The sequence below is a fragment of the Pseudorasbora parva genome, chromosome 16, assembly GCF_024679245.1.
Source record: "Pseudorasbora parva isolate DD20220531a chromosome 16, ASM2467924v1, whole genome shotgun sequence".
In the NCBI taxonomy this organism is placed as follows: Eukaryota; Metazoa; Chordata; class Actinopteri; order Cypriniformes; family Gobionidae; genus Pseudorasbora; species Pseudorasbora parva.
Window position 1 is genome coordinate 33,775,185 of NC_090187.1, and position 13,130 is coordinate 33,788,314.

Sequence of the window (13,130 nt, forward strand, 5' to 3'; positions counted from 1 at the left end):
CCTCTTTTTATCCTTTGAGTCATTCCAATGAAGTATGAAAGCCTCTTTAACAGAAATAAGAGCTATAACTTGAATTAAATTCTAATAATTAAACAAGAAAACATGTTTTGTTTGAAACATTTTGATCAGAAATGATGTTTTGATCAGTTTTTAATGTGATGTGTAAAGTTATTTATATATTTAAACATGAAATTATTTACTATTCTCTTAACTTGATATTTTGTGGGGGGAAAGAAAACGTAACTTTGATTTTGTGATTTTTATCCATTTTCTTTAGATGTATGCTACCAATCAACCAAGTTTGGGGTTGTTAAGATTATTTTTGTTTAAAAAAAAAAAAAAGTTTAAAAAAAAGTCAAATTTCAGTGTTGAGAACAGTTGTGCTGCTTTATATTTTTGTGGAAAACATGATGGATTTTTTCAGGATTCTTTAATGAATAAAAGGATTGGCATTTATTTGAAAAAGAAACAGAAAGGCCTTTACTGTCACTTTTGATCAATGCAATGCATTCTTCCTGAATAAAAGTATTAATTTATTTCAAAATGATACACACATATACCAGCCAGCAGTGTCCTGCCTATAGTGTTACACACCATCTTGTATTTTCAGCAGCATTATGCCATAATATAGAATAATAAAATAGTACACTTAGAATATAAGATTTATAAGATATAAGATCATGCTCTGCCTGACAACGTGTTGCTGAGTGTGCCCGTGCAGATTCAGCTCAATGTGGGAGTGTTTAAAGCTCCCCAGTGAAGAAAACTGCCAAATGGCTGCCATGGCTGGCTGTGTGTATAAATAAACAGCCGTCACACTGGCCTGCACTGATTGGACACACAGTAATGAGCTGTGAAAGGCCAAGCACTGGTGTCACACACTGAGAACTCTACTGCTAATTAATCCCAGACCCCATCAAACAATATAAACTCTCCTTATCTTCAACAGCTAGGGATTGATCACATCCTTCATCACTTTCTTACTTCCCTTCTTCTTTCATTTTCTTGGTCTTTCTTTGACTAATACATTTTTTTTTTGTCAGGAAATGGTGCAATTTGTGCCAGAAATGTTTAAAAAAAAATAATAAAATAAAAAATTTCAATATAATTTATTAGCGACATGGTGATTTTCAGCAGTTTCGGTTCCATTATATGGACAAAAAAATATTGATTTTATTGTCCTTTATTTAACCATAAAATAAACTCTTTTTAAAGGGAGAGTTCAACCCAAAGTTGTGTCATAATTTGCTCACCTATGTGTTGTTCCAAACTTTTTTCTGTAAAATATTTGAAAGAATGTTGGTACCAGACAGTGGATTGCACCCATTGACTTCCATAGTAGACAAACACTATGAAAGTCAATAAGTGTCGTCAACCGTCTGGTAACATGAGGACGAATGAATATAAATAAATAAATATACCAATGCTTCATTTTCCAAAATTCTATTATACAGCTCACAATGATGAGTTCTGAAATTACAATTTGTTTTAAATCTGAGAGCACCAGGATAAGTTTAAAAGGAACATCAAAGTTTTGTAAATGCAGATTTGCTGAACTTGAAAAAAAGTTGACCTCTTTTATTTGCATTTCAAGTCAAAGTCAAGCAAGAAAGCTTTTGTTGCCATTATCGGAAGCAGACAGTAATAAAGAAAATGTAATTTGAGTGCACTACAATAAATCACTGTGTCAGTAAAAATGAAAATGTTAAATCGAGATAATTAATATAGACAATAAAAAGTAGACAGCCCAGAACAGACCCCTGAGGAACACCCCTCATAATCTGGAAATGTGCAGATGAGTGACATTCCATTAGCACACCACTGTGTCCTGACTCATGTCAATTAAATCATTTAAAAAAAGTGTTATTAGACAGCCAATTGGAGTTGAAATTGTTTGATTATCAATATTCCTCAAAATATCTTTCGTGTTTAACAGAAGAAAGAAACTCATAGGTTAGGAATGACATGACGGGGAGTAAATGATGACACATTTTCATAAAAATTAAGGGCACGTTAACAACAAGGACAAAAACTAATAAGTGAATGCCTTTAGAGGCTGCAAATAAAATCTTATTTTCCAACCTCAGGCTGAAAGTACCAGGGCAGGGCTTTAAAATCCATAGAATGTCAATATTAAGATTAATATTTAATAATGAGATTAGAAATATGGGTTTTCAAATCACTACACTGTAAAAAAAAATATATATATATTGGTTTTTGTTGGTTTAACTTAATAAAGTAAGTAACCTGGTTGCCTTAAAATTTCGAGTTTATTGAAATTAAAAATTTGAGTTGATACAATGAAGGAAATATGTTTAATAAATAGAAACTCAAAATATTATTGTATCTGAACCACATAAAAAAATTGATAAATCATGAAAATAGCATTATTTGGCATGTTTCACTGCGTCATCAGAAATAAAACACACACAATTACCCAATATGCTTACAAAATATTTTAATTTTGAAAATAGGTTGTCGAATCTCAAAAAAAATTAATTGTAGTAACTCAAAATTTTAATTTCAATGAACTCAAAATTTTAAGGCAACCAGGTAACTTTTTTCTAAATAATTTTTTACAGTGTATTACTCCCTCACTGTAAAATAATTAAGTAATTTTTTAAGTACAATCAACTTGGATGTTTTAGTATTTTCAACTTAAATTACATTAAACTGACTAAAACGAGTTGAATCGTAGAACTTGATTCATATAAGAATTGCTTAATTTATTTTGATGAGTCAAAGCAATGTTAAAACATGTTGTCAAAACTTATTGATCATGTATATATGCCTAGAGCCTTATCAAGTTTTTTATTATTAACCCTGAAGCGCCTGATTCTGTTGCAGTTTCCAATTAATATCCTTTTAATAGACAACACAACATCTGGTAGCATCACTTAATTTTGGTTTGAAATATATTAAAGTAGAAAATATTTTAATATTAAAATATGAATTACTCAAAGATCATATTTTTTTGATATGATCATATATGTTTTGTGCCAACCTGTAACCCCTGTGTTTTAAGGGGCATGAAGATCCTGTAAGGGGGGGTGTAAAATGGAACACAAATGGCTCCGTTTCCTGACAATAAATCCTATGTTTATCCTTAATATCTCTGTCTATCCATTTTCAAACACAGAACCTCATAAACACACATATACATCCTCTCATGCCTCTCTGTTTAAATCCCTTTCTGTGTTAGTGTGTCTGTGATGTTTGGCTGGCCGGTTACAGTCAGTTGGAGTGGACCTCTGATGCTAGTGCACTTTTCAAACCCTCTTTGGGAGGCTAAACTGGAGTCAAATTTCTCTCCGTAGGTTAAGTGTGAACCAGACAGCTGGGTGGTCTGTGACAAGGGCCACAAACCCACACTAATGGGTCTTGGGAGTATTCAGACACGTACACACAACTGTAAAGATATGTGTAGACATGCATAGACACTTTCCTTCAGACGACATTTGGCTGGCACATCTGGCTCTTAGAAGCGATTGTTTTGAGGATGGCTTATGTTGCTTAAAAAGATCCCTCATTAAAAGAAGTGTGTGTAACACATGTAGGTCTTCATGATAATCCCACCAGCAGATAGTATGGCAGATTCAATGACCTTTATGAGTTTGCTTTCTTAGATAGAGTTACACAGAGCTACTAAAGTTGTGATGCATTTAACTTCATCTCCTCAGTTAATAGAATTTTATAGGTAATCCAAAAAAGTTGAAGAATTACATCTCCCATGTTTACTTTAATTGTATATCATAATGATCGAAGTGAGTCCAAAAGGCTGAGACCACTATGAAATTGATTGTTTTCCATTTTCTTGATTTAATTCACACCAGTTAGATCATAAAACTTGAGTCTAAAGAGAAATGTATATTAATTTTATGAATTTTGCGATAATCACCAGCCGACTGCATGTTACATGCCCAGCAAACACAGAACGTTCCCCTAATGTTATTTGGTTCCCGATTGAGAATCAAATCATAACATTCTAGGAATGTTCTTTTTAGGTTTTATACTTTACAACCATAAAATAACATTCCCAGAACGTTGCAGGGTCTTTATTTTTAAATAACCCAAAAATAACTTATAAAGAACGTTCCCTAATGTTTGGTTTTTTTTTGGTTATAGTTTTGCAAAAAACATCCCCACACCATTACACCACCACCACCAGCCTGCACAGAGGTAACAATGCATGATGGATCCATGTTCTCATTCTGTTTACGCCAAATTCTGACTCTACCATCTGAATGTCTCAACAGAAATAGAGACTCATCAGACCAGGCAACATTTTTCTAGTCTTCAACTGTCTAATTTTGGTGAGCTTGTGCAAACTGTAGCCTCTTTTTCCTATTTGTAGTGGAGATGAGGCGTACCCAGTGGTGTATTCTGCTGTTGTAGCCCATCCACCTGAAGGTTGTGTGTGTTGTGGCTTCACAAATGCTTTGCTGCATACCTCGGTTGTAACGAGTGGTTATTTCAGTCAAAGTTGCTCTTCTATCAGCTTGAATCAGTCGGCCCATTCTCCTCTGACCTCTAGCATCAACAAGGCATTTTCGCCTAGAGGACTGCCACATGCTGGATGTTTTTCCCCTTTCACATAATTCTTTATAAACCCTAGAAATGGTTGTGCGTGAAAATTCCAGTAACTGAGCAGATTGTGAAATACTCAGACCGGCCCGTCTGGCACCAACAACCATGCCACGCTCAAAACTGCTTAAATCACCTTTCTTTCCCATTCTGACATTCAGTTTGGAGTTCAGGAGATTGTCCTGACCACGACCACACACCTAAATGCATTGAATCAACTGCCATGTGATTGGTTTATTAGATAATTGCATTCATGAGCAATTGAACAGGTGTTCCTAATAATAGGTGAGTGTATATACATATATACATTCATACATGTACATATAAATAACATTTTACATATGTGGATATAAGTTTTTATCAAATAATTACTTATAATTAAAATAGATATGAGAGTAATTATTAATTGGGAAATATTTGATACACCAAATTGAAGAAAACAAGATATGGTTTGTATAATATTGAGTACTCAATAAATCCAACCCTACTGGTGCGCTGGATTGTGATTGATTGTTAGGGGAACGTTCTGGTAACGTTAGAATACCATTCTACAAACCAAAAACTAAGGGTTAGGGTTAGGTTCTTATTCCGTTAAGAAATGTTCCTGGCTAACTACAACAAACCTTATAGAAAAGAACGTTCAGGGAACCAAAAACCAGCATTCTGTTAGCTTATTTGGTGTCTATCACCAGATAAATAAAAACATGGATATGAAATATTCTGTAGAGTTCAAATTATTTTACAGTCTTACCTGCATGTTATCTCTATAGTCACCATGAAAGGAAGTTTGCTGTATTTTCCCCCTATTTTAATGTCTTCTTGAACAAGAAAAAATGTAGAGCGGGAATTGTCTAGCAACAAGATGAACACGGTAACAGTACACTAATATTAATACTTAGATCTACCTTGTTATATGAAACAATTAAGAGAGGGTGGTTGAGCGGTTATCGTTACTGTGGGCGATTGTGAATATTAGGACAAAAGTTGACAAATCAGAATAGATTATTCCTGAAAGTCTAAATTATAAATGCTATCAAAAAGCTATATAAATGAATAAATATACATAATAAAAAGCTGTATAACTTGGATTAGGCTAAATATTTTAGCGATAACATTAGTGTAGTTAACTGCCTCGTGCCAATTGTATTAAATAAAGAATTGTTTGACATCAACAGAAAATCCACTCAATAGTTGAAAAATGCAGGTAAACACGGAAGCACCTGAAAGACTGGAATGTCCTCAATGTATACGATTTTTTTTTGTATACAATGTATACGATTTCGTGGCTTAATGGGAATGCACAAGGATAAGGGTGGGCTATTGCAAAAATCGAGATAAAAAGTGTTCATTCAGCAGCTGTTAGTTAATTTAAATTCCTTGGTTTGAGTGAGCTAAACTGAAGGAAAACGACCATATCCAAGCCAGCTGGTGCATAATCCACTGAGATGATGGTTATATGTGCAATATTTAGTTTGGCCCATAGAACAACACTTGAGAGTTTATTTCTAAATGCCTCTTTGTTATTCCCTCAAAAATTGTATTTTCACGGTATGAGTCACATGAGTAATCATGTCAATTACTGTGCACGGCCATATGTGCGGGTGAGAGAGATATTTATTATGCTAACCTCCTATTACAGCTTCTCAGTCAGGCATCTGAAAAGATATGTAAACACACAATTATCAGTGAATATTTCATGACGTCATCCCCAATCAAAAAGCAAATTTTACATTTGATTCTAGAGCTGTGGGTGTCCATCTGTGTTTTTCATGTGTCAGTCGCTAATTTGGTTGACATGAGGATCACTCTTGCATCAACTGCAGTGTGTCTCACGAGGCTATGAGAACGCTTGTATTTGGTGTACTGCTCTGCTGAATCTCAGCTTTTAATGGCTGTAAGGAGGCAAAAAGGAAGTCAAATAAACATCTGATTGCTAAAATAAGCGTCAAACATTTACATGATGATATAAAAAAGTGTCTGTGGTAAAAATGTTCGTATGGAATGATAGGTAGTCTGGTTTACCTCAAGTCAAGGTTATTTGCATGTGGTGTGGATGTTGATGCTTGGCATGAAATGGGACTGAGAAATATGATTACGTCCTTAACTCGATATAATATTTAGGTCTAAAGATTTTGTCAGCAGTCTTTTATTTAACTGCTTTTATTCTTATTCATAATGTCTTATTTGCATTATAATCACAACATGTTCATTCATCTGGCTAGAGGAGAACTGCCCCCCTGCCTGAGACTGAGCCTCTCTCTCTCTCTCTCTCTCTCTCTCTCTCTCTCTCTCTCTCTCTCTCTCTCTCTCTCTCTCTCTCTCTCTCCTCACACACACACACGCACACACGCACGCACGCACGCACACACCTGTTTTATATGTTGAATGTAGTTTGGGTTCCTTGCACCGTCTGGCTTACTTAAATAGAGACACTTAATAATTAGCAAGATTATGGATTCAGGGTTCCTACACATTTTCCATTTTAAAATCCCATACTTTTCCAGACTCAAATGTAGATTTTCAGACCATATATAACATAAATGGTTAATACAGCATTATTGTCAGCTTTATATTTAGTATAGGGTACAGTCACATGTACATATTCTAGACTAGGTATTGCATGCACACAAAAGCTTTTCCATGTCCTCAATAAACTATTCATATGCGCACCGGATTTTGCGTTTTCTAGTTAATATAACCTATTTCCTTTGTGCATCACTGCCATCTTACAATGAAGAAAATGAGAGCATGATACACATGAATTAATAGAGATATATTTGCTCAAAATTTGGGTAGCACCTCTAATATTAAGGCCTAATGTCCAGTCAGAAAAAAAAACATGACAGGCCACAACAGGGCTGTGTGCATTGTCCTATTTTCCAAGTTCAAGGATCACGACAGATACCATTAAGAAAAGTGTTCAAAATGTGTCTTTTGTTTGGGCAGTGCATCATATTTTAAGGACTTAGGTCTGCTTTAACGCAGACTCTGGCCAAGAAACAGACTCCGGCCAAGAAACCACACCACGAAATGGGTTGATGGTGCAATAGGTGGCTCAGTGTGTAAGTTTAATAGTTTCTGTATATTTAAAATAAGTCTGTATATTTTTTTAAAATTACAAAGGTTTCTTTAGAGGTAGCCTAATACAGTGCTAAGAATATTGTGAGAAGAAATCCAAAACACTTATAACCTGCATTTTTGCATAATGCGCACCTTGAATTAATTTAGTGGTGTTTAAAAATCACTAAAGAATCACAGAACTGCTGCCACAAAAACACACACTTCTTGTATAATACATTTAATTTTCAATTTCATTCAAGAAACCCTGTTGATTTAAAGGTGCCCTAGAATGAAAAATGTAATTAACCTAGCCATAGTTAAATAAAAAGAGTTAGGAACATGGACATCACATACAGTGAGTCTCAAACACCATTGCCTCCTACTTCATATGTAAATCTTGTTTGTGAAAGACACCACGGAAAAACAGGCTATTTTCAACATAACGCCACCTGTGATGCAATCGCTGGGATCCTTAATATGTATGCCCCCAACATTTGCATGGCAGCCAATGTTCATTGTCAGGCAGAACAGCACAGCCGAATTATCGGGAGTTCAGCAGATAAACAAGCGTCACGCGAGGATAGCGAAAACGGCAGATCATGGAAATTAATGTCATGTGCAGGCTGTGCAGGGGATGTGAGGACTTCATACCCTTCCCACAGATAAAACATGTTAATAGTCATGGTTTATGTTTATTTACAATCGGATACCTCAACAATTTAATTCAAAGTTGTTTGTTTGCGCGGCCCATTTCACCACAGAGAGTATTTCTAACCTGGGGCAATATCAAGCAGGATTCGCTCAGCGTCTAAAACTGAAGAAAGGGCCAATTCCAACCATATTCCTGCAAACAGTAAGTAGTGATTTTTTTCCACTTCTTGACTGTCGAACCCATTTCTGATTAAACTGAAAATTTCTTAGTAAGACAACATTAATGATAATATCCCCTGTGTTGTCTAGATCTAACGCAAGATGCTAGTATTGGAAACTCCAAGTAGCTCACATAACAGTTTGTCAAATGAGGTTAATATTATTTCCTGCCAGTGTTGTCATAAAATACAACAGTAGATACGCATGTCGATCCCTTTTGATGGATTGAAATCTAAATCAGCCTATATTTCATTATTAAAACATAACTCAGAAACTAACTGCGTTTACTACTACTGTTTAGTTGCTTACAGATCGCTCACTCGAGCCTTGTAGCGAACGTCACCTTCTTCACCATCTAAGTTGAAACGATAGTCATTTGACAAGGCATCTAGTCAATTTGTTAAATAAATATACATTTTTGAGAATTGAAGTAGGCCTATGATTATTTTGCAGCGGGTGAGTAGTAAACATGAGTGGCTGATACATTACTTTGTTTGGCTAAATAAATCGACTTTTAAATCAGTACTCTACTGTCAAACTGTAACGTTACTGTAAACAACATATTTACGCGATACCCAGTTCAGTTCGTTATTCAAAGTTGAGAAATAAAATCATTGTCATGACGGATGGTATAACGTTAGATGTGTTAGCTGTCATTGAGCAGCAGTGCAGTGAAACAGCCAATCAGAGCAGAACTCTGCATTAATATTCATGACCCTTCCAAATAAGACAAAAACAGAGCATTACATCCTAGGGACAATTTCTAGGGTTGTAAATGGACCTATAAAACTGTGTCTGGATCCTTTTTAACCTTAAATAAGCCACATACCCTGTATTTAGATATCAGAGAACAATTTAAAATATTGTTTCAAATCATTCTAGGACACCTTTAACCAGACCGACACTATTGGATGAGAAGTGCAGTTAAGTGCAGCTGCTTTATAGCTGAATTGAACTCATTTCATAATTAATGTACTTTACAGTTATTGAACCGAATCGAATCAACACTGAACTGACTTCAGCTAAATAATGAAACTTTTGAGCAGCTTTACAGAATTCTCTTTGCGTCACTGAATCATTTTCATGTTTATCACTGACTATGAAATCTGCTTTGACAAAATTTGTATAAAGAACTATATAAATAAAGGTAAATACAGTTTATGTACTGTAAGGTTAAATAATAATATATTTTCTTATTATTATTTATTTGAGAATTTGTTCTTCTGCAGCCCTGTAGGTCAAATTTACTACGAGAAAATGTCTGTTTGTTCTAATTAAACACAGTGATTAGTTAACGGATAAAGGCGTCTCCTACTGCTATCTGCTCTGACTTGCAAATAGCGAAGTATAAAACTGAGGACCAGGAAACATAACTTGATTAGCAGTTAATGTTCCTCCCAGAGAGACCATCAATCTTCATCAGAGCCCCACCCCTTCCTCAGCGTTGAGAGCGTATTTGGACAACTGAGTTTGGTTTACGCTGGGAGTGAAAATATATAATAAACACACAGATTAAACTCTTTTGATGCCGGCGGCTTGAAATGGTATGATTTAGTGCCGCTTGGAGACCTGATTGCACATAAAACAAGGGCGATGACGCTTCTGCAGTATGGCTCCTTTTCTCTCATTCTTGGTTTGACCTCTGTCTGCTCTATCAGGCATTGTCAGTTCAATCTTAATGAGCCATTTGAGGAGGTCCAAGTTTAGAACCATGGTTGATAGACCTCTTCATGACTGGGCTCTTGGTAAATCGTTCATTACCAAAATAAAATAAATGCAATAAAAATGAATGATTGATTTAATTAATAAATAAATAAATAATTTCAGGTCAATCTTCTCACTTTATCTCCATTTATCCAAGTTTGTCATTAGGGGTTGGTCTTGGCATTTTAAAGTAAACACCCATCATAGTTATATACAGTGCATCCGGAAAGTATTCACATCGCTTCACTTTTTCCACATTTTATTATGTTTATAAGAACATCCCAAGCCTTATTCCAAAATGGATTAAATTCATATGGTTTTCTCTTAATTCTACAAACAATACCCCATAATGACATGACATGAAAGAAGTTTGTTTGAAGCTTTTTCTCAATACTTTGTTGAAGCACCTTTGGGTTTTTTTTTTTCCTTCAAACTCCATGTGGCATTTTACCGAGGGGTGGCTTCCGTCTGGCCACTCTACCATACCCTGTCAAAAAAATAAATAAAAAAAAAACAGTAAAATGTTTTACCTTTTAAGGTACAAGTGGCTGTCACTGGGGTAGTACCCTTAAGGGTACATTTTTGTACCTCTAAGTCAGGGGTATACAAGTTCAGTCCTAGAGAGCTGATGTCCTCCAGAGTTTAGCTCCAACCTTACTAAGCCTCCACAGTATAAAACTCATGGCTCCCAGCATGCATTGCAGCATTAAGTATGTCACAATTGTTGAGATTCATGTGCTGATTCTTGATCTGTGTGCATCTAAACGTTTCCTCCCTTAGAAATCTTTTAAAAATCCACATTTAAAACGTCTTAAAAACGTCTTAAAAAAGTATTGCTGGTGAACATTATTTATTAATATTTTTATTCAGTGATGAGTTTAGTCAAGCATTATTCTTCATGATACATTTTGTTTATGGCTTCTTTTGTTTTGAACAATGTAACACTAACAAAAAGTCAAACTGCCCAACTAAAGGAAACACTGATCACCATAACGGTAACCAAACTTTTTTTTAAATGGGAGTTCAAAATCTAAAAAAATCTAAATCTTAACCTGTTCATCAAGAGCTTCTATAGATGTCTTTGGAACCAAACTCTGCAAAACAGCAGCTCACTTGGACCGAACTGAGAAAAACAATGGTATAATTGTACACTAAGGACCAATTGTGTACCTTTAAATGTACAGTTATGCGTTTTGTTCCCCAAGGAACAAAATTGTACCTCCACTCTGTACCTTTTTGCAGCGATGATTGTTCTTCTTGAAGGTTCTCCTCTCTCCACAAAGAAACGCTGGAGCTCTGTCAGAGTGATCATCAGGTTCTTGGTCCCCTCCCTTTTTCAGAAGGCCCTTCTCGAATGATCGCTCAGGTTGACCGAGCGGCCAGCTCTAGGAAGATTCCTGGTGTTTCCAAACTTCTTCCATTTACGGATGATGTTTCTGTACCCTTCCCCAGATCTGTGCCTCAATACAATTCCTTGGACTTCACGGTTGGGTTTGTGCTCTGACATGCATTGTGGGACCTTATATAGACAGGTCTATGCCTTTCCAAATCATGTGAAATCTACAGAATTTACCTCAGGTGGACTCCAGTCAAGTTCTAGAAACATCTCAAGGATGATCAATGGAAACAGGAGCACCTGAGCTCCTGATTTTTGAGTGTCATGGAAAAAGGCTGTGAATACTTTTTTTCAATACATTTGCAAAGATTTCAAACAAACTTTCTCGTTGTCATTGTGTGGTATTGTTTGTAGAATTTTGAGGAAAATAAATAATTTAATCAATTTTGTAATAAGGCTGCAACATAAAATGTGGGAAAAGTGAAGCACTGTGAATAATTTGTGGATGCACTGTATATTGACGTATTAATGGTACATTGAACCCCTACATAATTTGACTGATATATTTACAATCATAAAAATCTACCAGTTCCACAAATAATCCTTTAAATTTGTTTAAAATCATTGCAAGGGAGTGAGAAGCCTTTCACTTGTGGTCTGAATCAACAATTTGTGGATCTGAATCAATAGGTTTTAGCAAAAAGAATGAGTAATGACTTTAACTCAGCCAAGCAGTATGTTAGTGTGACAGAAATGTGTTTTTTTAAATGGATGTTTATTAAATTCTGCTCTATGTGCCTTCATTTGGCACCTCTTACAGTAGAGCTCTTGTGGTCACGGCCACAGAAAGTCTATATTTCCAGTCAAAATAAATGAAAATGAGACCGCTCTCTGCTCTCGAGTGTGATTTTTGTACACTTTAAACACTTAGGAAGATAATCTTTCTTCTCATGTTTATTTTAATATAATGCTTGAGAAGGATCGAACACAAACTGAGAATAATGTAATGAAAAAAAAATACAAAATCACATCCAGCTCTGTGGTCCATCAGCTTCAAACTGTTGAGACAACATTTGCCTTCTGTGATACTTTTTTGTGGTTACCAAAAGATCTAAAAAAAGAAAAGAACAGCCAGATATCCATTAGTTAAGACATTTAGCTGTCCATCTGTATGACAACACTGGATCTTTGCAGAGATTAAAATGAAAATACTGATAAAACAGACCGTCCATCTTAACATGTCCACTTAACAATCTATGCATGTTAATAATGTGAGGTTGAATATTGTAACTACATTATAACACTAGAGGGCATAATTATCTTTAGCAATGTAAAGAGACAATGAGATGTTTATTTGTGTATGCACTTCATATATAGTCCTTAGTGTTAAACAATTTATTCCAGTTATTTGGGTGTAATGTAATAAAGCTGCATCGGTAAAGGTCATACTTAAAAGTCATGGAATAATTCATTTCCTATGAGGTGGATGGTGTCATGACGAAATTACGCTGAATATAAAAGAACATTCTTTTATAATCTTAAAGATCACCTTAGAGATAGCAGCGCTTGGTTATGA